The sequence below is a fragment of the Triticum urartu genome, chromosome 3A (genome assembly GCF_056163025.1).
Source record: "Triticum urartu cultivar PI428250 chromosome 3A, HENAU_Tu73, whole genome shotgun sequence".
NCBI classification, from domain to species: Eukaryota; Viridiplantae; Streptophyta; class Magnoliopsida; order Poales; family Poaceae; genus Triticum; species Triticum urartu.
In genome coordinates, this window is record NC_141875.1 from 251,625,087 (window position 1) to 251,636,001 (window position 10,915).

The following is a 10,915-nucleotide window of genomic DNA, read 5'->3' on the forward strand; positions in this document are numbered from 1 at the left end:
GTGACGCCGTGGTGGGCTCGGCGATGACCTCCATCTTGCCGTCCTGGCTATCTTGGTCTTGTTGCATGTGAATGGAAACCTTTGGCTGAATCCTTGGGACTCTGCGCCTGTGCTTGCCCCTTTAGCACGAAAGAGGAAACTGCTGTCCTGCGCCCGCTGGCGCCCGCCTGGGCTTGGTCATCATGGCTCACGTCATCTGAACCTCACGAGGTGAGGCTTGCATAGAGATTTTCGCTCCTCAGGAGCCAGCCTAAGGAGGCCGCTCTTTTTGGAGGTCTTGGTGTCGTCCGCCTCACGAGGCTTGGCCCCTCGCGAGGGTCGTGAGTTGTTGATGCCGAAGGTGGGCCGTACCAGGCCGTCGATGGAGCCACGCCGTGGGCTGCAGGCAGGCAAGTATGGGTACCCTCGTTCCCAGAACACCTACAGGTTCGCGCCAGTTTGAGTGAACCGTCCGGGCCGGTCGGTCGACAGAGGCTCGGAGGTGGATCCGGCACTTGGTGGTGCGTCGGCGAGCGAGGGAGGCCGGCGAGGGTGGACGACAGCCGCGGGATGGCATGAGACAGCAGATCCAGGTGTGAGGTGGCAGCGGAGCTTGGGTCCGGCTGACCTTGGACGAGGGAGGTCAGGGCCGGCCGGATCTAGTGCGAGGGGGCCTCGAGCGATGCTGGAATAGCGACGGGGGCTGGGTCGGAGGTGTGGGGCGGCGAGGTGCAGGCGTGAAGGCGGCGACCTTCGGGCGTGGGGCAGTGTGGGAAACGGTCCTCCAGCGAGGTGAGGAGGAGATCCGTTGGGGTAGGAGTTCGGGCCGTCGGCATCGACTCCGGCGAGGACGAGCGATGCAGAGCATCCTACGATCATCCCCATGTACACTACATCGACTCTCCGAGCCCCAAGAGGACATACGATGAGACCTCGACTATACCCCATTGGACACAAGGTGAACTCACTCCTCTCTGGACCGTCACATTCCACATGTGAGACATGGCTACTATCTCAAATGTATATGCTATGCATGACCAGGAACCAAGAGGAATACCATAAAGCAGCTAGGAGCATCAGACGAGAAGGTGAGGAATTGAAGCAAGAGAAGGAACTGCTAGGAAGCTATAGCTCTCGGACGTCCGACATCCACCGGATGTCCGACGCCTGGAGTTTTCTCCCGCCAGAACAACTTCAGCCGAGGCAACCTATAGCGCCCGGACGACTGACCGTGACTAGACATCCGACGACCATCCGCGACCGGATGACCGACAGTCTCCGAAAATACGACGATGGCTACCCAGGGCCGAAATTCCAGACGTCCGACAAGTACCGGACGACCAGACCCTCGCGAGCCACCGGACGTCCGGTACCTGTCGGACGACCGATGCCTGTTTGTGCACAGAGTAATATGTCGAGGCCCATGTATCCCCCACTTACCCCTTCATGGCCCTAGACTATATATACTCCTCCAGCTCCTCCTAGTTAGGGTTAGCATATGTTTAGCTCATTTGAGATAGAGCTTTGCTCATCCATACGGATCTACTCCATCGAGAGAGACCGCGACCTCTACGGAGAAGATCCACCTCTAATTCAAGACCCCTTCATGGGATGACCCCTCAAGACCTCCTAATGGAGATGAACTAGTTACCCTATGCATCATCCCTTGTTGACTTTGGATCATGTATCTCTTTGTATTTCGAGGATCTAGCACGTGTGTAATTGAATCTTGTTGGTTTGAGTGATTTCTCTCGCGTTTCCCCTCGTGTTCTTCGTTTTCCTCGTGGGATTACCTCCAAATCATGAAATATTGGCCATCTATGGTTCCACCCTACATCATCTTGGTATCATGGGCCACGTTGACCAAGAATTTGGAGCCCCTGCCCCCGTTTTCTATCCTTGTTTTGCTTGATTTCGTCCTAAATTTTGAAAATCCCCACCAAAAATAGCCCAATTTTGTTGTTGTGATTTGTTGGTTTGATGATGTTTTGTTGATTTTGATCCATGCATTTGCTTGGTTTCAAGAGGATCTAGCATCTCCCCAAGTTTCCCCACTTTCCATCGACGAAATCTCGTCAATTTTGACCCCAAAATTATAATTTTCCACCCAAAATCGTGTCCCAAAACTCACATTGACCCAGAACCACAGGACGGCCGGCGTTTTATCAGACATTCGATCCCCGAAACCATTGGATGACCGACCCTTACCGGACGTCTGACACCCCCGATCCAGAACGGAAACATCAGATTTTCGGTCTTTTCCGGACGTCCGTTCCGCCCAGCCATCGGAAGTCCGACACTCATCGGACGTCCGACTCCTGTAGGTTCTAACTTCGGCTGATTTTTGTTTCGGCCATAACTAATTCATCTGAACCCTGATTTTGACGTTCTTTAGCTCATTTGGAGCTATTGACATCCCCCATACCACAAAAATACTACCTCCATCATTTGACTCATCAAATTTTTGGAACTTTGGCATCTTTCCCTAGGGCCTTCACCACATCATCCGCATACCACCATAGCCTTCTGCAACCTAACTCATTTTTCCCAATAGCATTATTGGTTGTTTGAGTTGTGATTTGAGTCTCATAAGGTGTTTCAGCTACTTAGGGACGGTTACTTCTTCATCAACCACCACCATAACTACCACATAACCTTGCCCACCATACATTTCCGCCACCTCAACTTAACCCAATTTAGTTTGAGCTTGTCCGAGTTGCGGTTTGTGTCTCCTAAGGTGTTTCAGCTAATTAGGTACGGTGACCTCAACTTTGACATCGTGTATAGTCCACCAAATTAACCTCCACTTCCGCATTGCATACTCCAAAACCCATCATGGCATTTCTGCAATCCTTTGAGCTTCCACAAAACCACCACCGCTTTCCACTACCACCATTTGACATTTGCCTTTGGAGATTTTGAGTTTGCGGTTTTTCTGTTTCCTAAGGTGTTTCGGCTAATTAGGAACGAGTTCACATCGAGAACACTACCACCCATCATCGCCATGAGGGCATCATCGACTTTGACCACTTCACCATCATCCGTCTGTGGCTTACAAATGAGAAACCCTTGACGGTAACCTCTATATCATCTTGGTATCATGGTATCCCGTCATATTACATTCTCCTTGCAATTGCATTGATAACCCCTAGGCCATTTTGTGTCACTTGCCTATCGAGACTAGCCATTTGAGTATTGCCGATAACGTTACTTGTGCACATTAGTGATCATCGATCTACGCCTTTCATTGCATACATACCAATATCATATTGGTATCATCTTGCTATCATACCATCCCCTGTGTCACAAGATTGTTCCCGCATGTACACAATGTCTATCTTGGTTTGTGCATTTCGCATTGTGGCAATATAAAAAAAGAATAATCTTTTTAGCAAATAAAAAGAGAGCAAAGAGCTTGTAAGCAATAGCCATAGCATCATACTACATTGCATATAAGATTGTCATATCCGATCATCTTGGATCATACACCGGAACATCATACATATAATATAATTGGGATAGAAAGTTGATACATTTTGCATATCATAGGTTGTGCACAAGTGCTAGTGTCTCTCTTGAGTTATGCAACACGAGCGTTTTCCGTGGATTCCACATTTTGTGCTCATTCCTTGGTTGCACAACCCCATTTATCTATCCGTGTGTGTGTGTTTCCGTGTGCCACATATTGCTATTGGTCTACTTGTTTCACTTGTGAATTTGTGAATCTCTTTCAACATTATTGACTCTTGCTAACATTTTGCATCAAATTTTTGTGCCACTATCCTCACCAAGCTACTCAATAAGCCTTAATTGTGTAGGTATGAGAATTGACAAGATCCGGTACCAATTGTGCTATTTCCTTGATACATTATTGAGTGATCATTGATCCATCTTCAACATTGGATAAGGTACATTTGATCTAGTTCTTCTCTTTCTGCCACTCATATTTGCTCGAGTCTTGTGATGGATAGGCGAGGAATTTCATCTCCGGTCTTCGACAACAACGAGGGCGTGAACATCTCCAACATCAACACTCCCCACTTTAGACCACAACGACCAATGCAAGTCATCGACTACATCACCACTGACTTACGACATTCCAAAGCTAGGAGAAGGGACTACTTCGGCAACAAGCTTTCTGCACAAAAGGAGGAGCAAGATACAAGGATGGAGGAGATTCAAACCTTGTTGATCAATCGCTCTTCCCCTTCATCATCCTCAAGGCGGCGATGTTCAAGTAACAAGTCTTCACAGCACAAAAATGATACAAGCGCAAGTCGTCCACATCCACATCTCCATGCCAACCACCATCACGTTCTTGATCCACATTGTCATAAAGGGCAAGTCACCTCCAAGCATCATGTGCACGTTGACGACGAATGGCATCTACTACGAGCTCAAGTGCGACAACGACATCATCAACATGAAGATGCTTGAGATGCGCAAACCTACCAGTCCCGACAACCTCTACATCAAGCTATGGCTAAACTTCATGAGCACAAAAGAAGACCGCGAGACAAGCACCACCAAGAGGAAGCTACAGCTACCACCACCACTTCGGCATCTTCGCCAAGTGCTATCAAGGTGTCTTCACCTTTGGACATCGACATCTTCAAGAACAAGGCGACCACCTAGAAGCGAGAGCGACACTTCAATCTTCAGAAGCCCAACAAGAAATATGGCCGAGCATGGGAAATTCCCTTCGGTCATGGAGAAAAGCTAGAGGTGCCACATCATATGGGCCTCCAACAACAAGACGGTGACAAGAATGTCGAGCTAGGGCCATCCCCTTCGACTATGGGGACGAGCGCGAACCTCTTCAACAAAATGAACACGGGGCCCCAACTAGACTCATACTCTGAGTCAAGCTACGAGAGCGCACATGAGACCTTCTCTTTAGTCTCATACAAGAGCGATGATTTGCCACATCCTATGACATTCATCTTTGGAGGCGTTATGGACGAGGAGGTTGAGCATGGGACTATCCCTTCAACCAAGGCGGTGATAGGAGTTGAGCATGGAGACATTTGCACCTACGTCTCTCTGACACCCACATATGATGAGATGCCCCAATTTCTGTGTGAGGAGAGACACCAACCTATGAGTGAGATGAGTGATTCCACTATATATGACAATGAGTGCATTTCCTATGAGAGGATGAGTGTGACCACCACTAGCCCCACACTTGAGAGCATGCCACACATCCTATGTGAGGTTGAGAGCCATTTGAGTGAATCCACCAACCATACGAGTGAGAGCATCCAAAAGGGAGTGAGCGAGCCACAACACTTAGTGAGTGAGGTAGTTGATAGGGCATGTGAGGCTACTATGATTTCCAATGACTTAACCACTACTCCGAGTGTGTTTTCTTCTTTGGTGCTAGGTCTCATACATGGTGACATGCCTACCCTCGACGAGTCCATCCCTCCAATGGGAAAACCGATGGCCATGGTGGAAGAAGATGCACCCCCACATGGTACCATCGAGTTGCAACCTCACCTACAACACATGAGCGACGCTCCAAAGGTAACATAGGTGATGGTGCTTCTCTTGTCCCACTAGTGGACTATCTTACAAATGATTGCTTGCATGATGATGATCACCTTATGGATGCACCACATATAATGTCTTCTACATGCTTTGATATGCCACCCATTTATGATGAATACGATGATGAACATGTTGAATTGCCTAGTTGTGATGTTATGCTCCATAGGATATCATGTGAAAATTCTATTGGTCATATCATGTTTGACAATCCATTAAACTTGCCATATGCTATGAGTGAGATCTCCCATATTTCATCATTAAAATCTCAACATAGTAACTATGCATTCCCCATAAAATTAAATCCCATTTGCACTTATGGCATAAATGACGATATGATGGTCATTGGCTTTTGTTTTTCTTGTGATGATATTGCTAAGCTTCATTTATAGGATTTGCACAATTCATCTAATATACCATGCCATGATCACATAGAACCAAATAAGCATTGTTTTGGATGTTGTCAAAATTCTCCATGTAATGTTTCGATTAATGCTCATGAGGAGACCCTCATAGTTTCCTTATACATATTAGGATATTTTGATGCATTCCATACTTTGCATGATTCCCATGATAGTGTACACCATATGCATTCCATGAATAACAATGCTCTAGATATTGCTCATGATGCATTACACAATTTGAGTCTCCATTATGCCATACATAACAACAAACCTATCATGATGGATGACATGTTTCTATATCACGCATCTCATTTATTTGAGCATTGGATATTTGGTGCTAACCAACACAAGCACATGCGCATCATAATGGATGATGCGTACATATACCACGCACACACAATTTTCCCTTTGTCTTTGTTTTGTGTAGGTACTTATGAACACTTGTCAACCTCATAATCCCATGCATTGACGAAATGAGCTCTAGAGAGCAACGACGATTTGGGATCCGATGGATTGTCCTTCCCACCATTCTCCTCGCGCAACTACTACATGCATCTATTCTACTTGGCTCTCACATGGCTATGGGCTATTTACTACTCACCTTATGCCCATACTATCGTGTTCACTTTGCATGTTATGCCTCTTCACATGATGTTGCCATGCAATTGTGACCCTTGATTGCATCTACCCATGATTCACCATTATGCTACTCCTATGTGTATTTGCATGCTTGGTGGAGATAAATGTTGCTATTACCATGCTTTCCTTGTGCCTCATGCTATTGTTGATTCTTGTGTTGGGAGAGTCATGATATTCCATTGCTATTTATATAGGACTTCTTGCCACTACAATGATGATACATTGCCCATATCTTGATTTAATGCTTGCGCTATGTCATGTGCATTATTCATGACCACTATTTGCACACATGACATGCTTGCCATGATTCCTTCTAGTATGTTGCATCTTTGCACTACTAGCTTGCACCACATGATCACTAGGATTGCTTGCCTCATCGCATCACCCATGGTCCATTCTTACCCGCTTTCTTGGATCGATGACATATTTGTTCATGCCTCTCACTTGATTTGTCTTGATCATTGTCTCTCGTCTCCATTCGTGGAATCTATCATATCCCCTTGTATTGAGTGCCAACTTGCTATGCCTATTGATCATCGAGACTTGGACATATTACTTGTGATGCATGCTTGTTTGATTGAGCCTATTGTATTTGGTTGTTCTCGCATCTTATGCCCCCATACTATGAAATGCTCCCTGGTCCTTTTCTTATGATGAGCATGATGCATACACTTGTTGGGTATCTTACCACACGAATGATAGGTTTTGCACTTCCACTAAACTCATTTGTTTTTCCGAGTGTTTGTCATGTTCTTTCGTTTTGAAGGATTCACAAGGCGGTACCATGACGAGACAACTTGGTCATGTGAAGGCGTACATGATGCGTGACACCAACATTTTCGACATTCTCATAAAGGTGAACTCCTTACCTTTGAACCATCCTCAAATACGTGTATTGGATGGGTCATTCTTTCATTGTTGTTTCCTTCTTTTTGTCTACATGATACATCTCGTGAACAGAGGAGCGCCATTGGAGATTGGCTCTATGGACCTTCAAATTGAGGAGCACTCGGACTTTTTGGATGCACCTTCGAATCTCCACTCATGCCACGACATCGAGCATTGGTACACCAACACCTCCATATTTGTTGATTGTGCTCACACATGTCATGCTCGATGGACATATCATACTGACCACAAGTTTGCACCCCATGCATGGATTGACTCACATTATGCTTGTCTTGTTGCATCTATTTCCATGCCATCCATGATATATGACCTTGTGCATTTCCTTAGCAAATTTGTTGTGATTTTCCTTGATGGCATATTTATACATCATGATCTGATCGTCAACCATCAATTGCATGATAACATAATCACATTGAGCACTAATTACCATGTTCATGCTTTTGATACACCATCCCATCATGACATCATTTTGCACAATGGTAGAATTTGTAGCTTTGTGCACCATGACAAGAAACATACCATTGTGGGAACGACGAATGAATTTGCACCCATGTGTCCTGCTATGCACAATCTTGCGAAATGTACTCATACTTACTTGATGGACACTGTGTGTGCTAACAATTGTATTTCCAAGTGTACTTTGTGTTTGCTCATTTTGCATGTACCACATACCGGAGACACCTTGGAGTCCTTGGATTGCACAATGTCTTCATCGACGTCCAACTACAAGGCCGCCCATGACAACTGTTTCCATGGTGATGAGGATCAGGATCTAAGGTCGGATCTTTCCCAAGGGGGGTCGGAGAAGATGCAGAGCATCCTACGATCATCCCCATGTACACTACATCGAATCTCCAATCCCCAAGAGGACATACGATGAGACCTCGACAATACGCCATTAGACACAAGGTGAACTCGCTCCTCTCCAGTCCGTCACTTTCCACATGTGAAACATGGCTACTACCTCAAATGTATATTCTATGCATGACCAGGAACCAAGAGGAAGACCATGAAGCAGCTAGGAGCATTGGACGAGAAGGCGAGGAATTGAAGCGAGAGAAGGAGCTACCGGGAAGCTACAGCTCCCGGACGTCCGACGGCCACCGAATGACCAAGCCTTACTGGACATCCGACGCCTGGAGTCTTCTCCAACCAGAACAACTTCAGCCGAGGCAACCTACAGTGCCCGGACGACCAACCGAGACCGGACGTCCGACGACCATCAGCGACCGGACGACCAACAGTCTCCGGAAATCCGATGATGGCTATCCAGGGCCGAAACACTGGATGTCCGACACGTACCCGATGACCGGACCCTCGCGAGCCACTAGACGTCCGGTACCTGTCAGACGATCGATGCATGTTTGTGCGCAGAGTAACGAGCCAAAGCCCATGTATCCCCCAGTTACCCCTTCATGGCCCTAGACTATATATACTCCTCCACCTCCTCCTAGTTAGGGTTAGCATAGGTTTAGCTCATTTGAGATAGAGATTTTTGCTCATCCATATGAATCTACTCCATCAAGAGAGACCGCGGCCTCTACAAAGAAGATCCACCTTGGATTCAAGACCCCTTCATGGGATGACCACATGTTCTTCGTGTTCCTCGTAGGATTACCTCCAAATCGTGAAAGAACAGGCATCTAGGGTTCCACCCTACATCATTGAGGCTGGTGGCTGCGCACTCCGACGAGGAGGCGAGGCGGCGCAATGGGATTGGGATCGGGAGGATCCCGAGGAGCCAGGCGGCGGGGTGCCTTGGGCATGCGGGATGCGGCAGCGGGCCGAGCGGGCCCGCAATGGGCTTGGGCGGGCCGCGTGGTTGGGAGCCGGTTGGGAATGATGGGGAAGGGCGACGAGAGTGGTGGAGGGCACCGCTAGGGGATGAGGTGGCGCGAGCGGGTTGGAGGGGAGCGGCGGCTGGTCCGATGGCGGCGCGCCAAGTGGCGTCGGGGTGGTGGCTAGCGCGAAATGCGAGGTGGGAAGTGACTGGGAGGTAGGGGAAGGAGTAGGTTGCCAAAGATGGACACGTGGTGTCCGTATATATTAGATGCTAGGGTTTGGGTTTAGGGGGTGTTTCTGGACCCTTCGATCTCGATCGGACGACACCAGTCAAAAGGGGGGGGGCTAGATGGGTTAGTGGGCTGATTTTACAGGCTGTGTAGGGGTGGTTGGGCTGAGAGGAGAGAAGAGAAGTGCAGCTCGACACGGGTTTCTGAATACCAAAAATGTCCGACGGTTAGACCGGCTATAATGCTGCTATAGTCATCCGCTAGGGCATACCTACACCATAGCAACACTGCACACCAACTTTCAACCTATTCCGACGAAAAATTTATCCCACTTATAAAACCATATTTCGAAGGTGTGGCGGGCGCATGCGACTGTGGTTGGGCTCAGAACGGACAACAGAGAGAACTGGGAGACCCGGACGAATGCAAGTTTTGAAAAACATGCAGATGAAATGCACATGATGACATGGCAAAGTGCAACACGCAAGCGAATGACATGGCAACGATAGAGAATAACTGGAAGACATATGGTGCATCGGTCTCGGGGCATTACATGCATCCTTTCTCAGCTTCATATTCTCAGCAACAGGATGGTTGTCATCATGATCTGGAATCTTTGTCTTTAACTTTCTAAGCACTTGGGATTCTTCCTCTTCTCGAACCTCTGGCACTGGGGCCTTGTTCTTCTCAGCAGTAGAAATGTTTCTTATGGATCTCTTGGGTGCAGTTGACTTGGATGCATGAGCTTGAGTTGGAGGCTTGGAGCTATCTTGGGTTTAGATGGAGCAACCCTAGACTTGATGGCATCCCCCATGAGCTGGCTCTTCCACCTCCTCTTCCTCATCAGACCCTCTCATCATGGAAGATCTGCCAATGACTCTAGCCATAGTCTTCTTGACTCTCTCCTTCCTTTTCTTTCCTCCAGCATCCTCTTCCTCTCTTGGTTCAAGAGTGAACTCCATGGTTTCTAGAGTGGAGCCTCTGGCTTTAGGCACGGGCTTCCTCTGGGCAGGAGCCTTCTTATGCATACCAGGCTTGATGGCAGCAGCAGCAGCTTGCTCCTTCTTGAGCACTTTCTTCTTTGAGGTTACCTCCTCATCAACAACAAATTCCTGATCTATAGAATCTGAGGTTCTCTTCTTCCTTGTCCCTGTTGCAGCCTTAGGCAAATTGCTTGGGGTGCTTCTGCTACCTTCATCATAGCTGTTGTTGGAGGGTCTAGTGCCCTCACTGAGATTCACCTGCTCCTCTATCCTATTCTGACTGTCACTGCCTTCTGACATGGTTGAAACTGACCCTGTGGATAGATGGGTATAGGTAGAGTGGATGAGCATCACAAAGCACAACTATTTTTGCAAAAAGTTGAGACAAAAACTTAATTTTAGTTTTCTACAGAAAACATTTCGGAGATACTGATATGTCAAA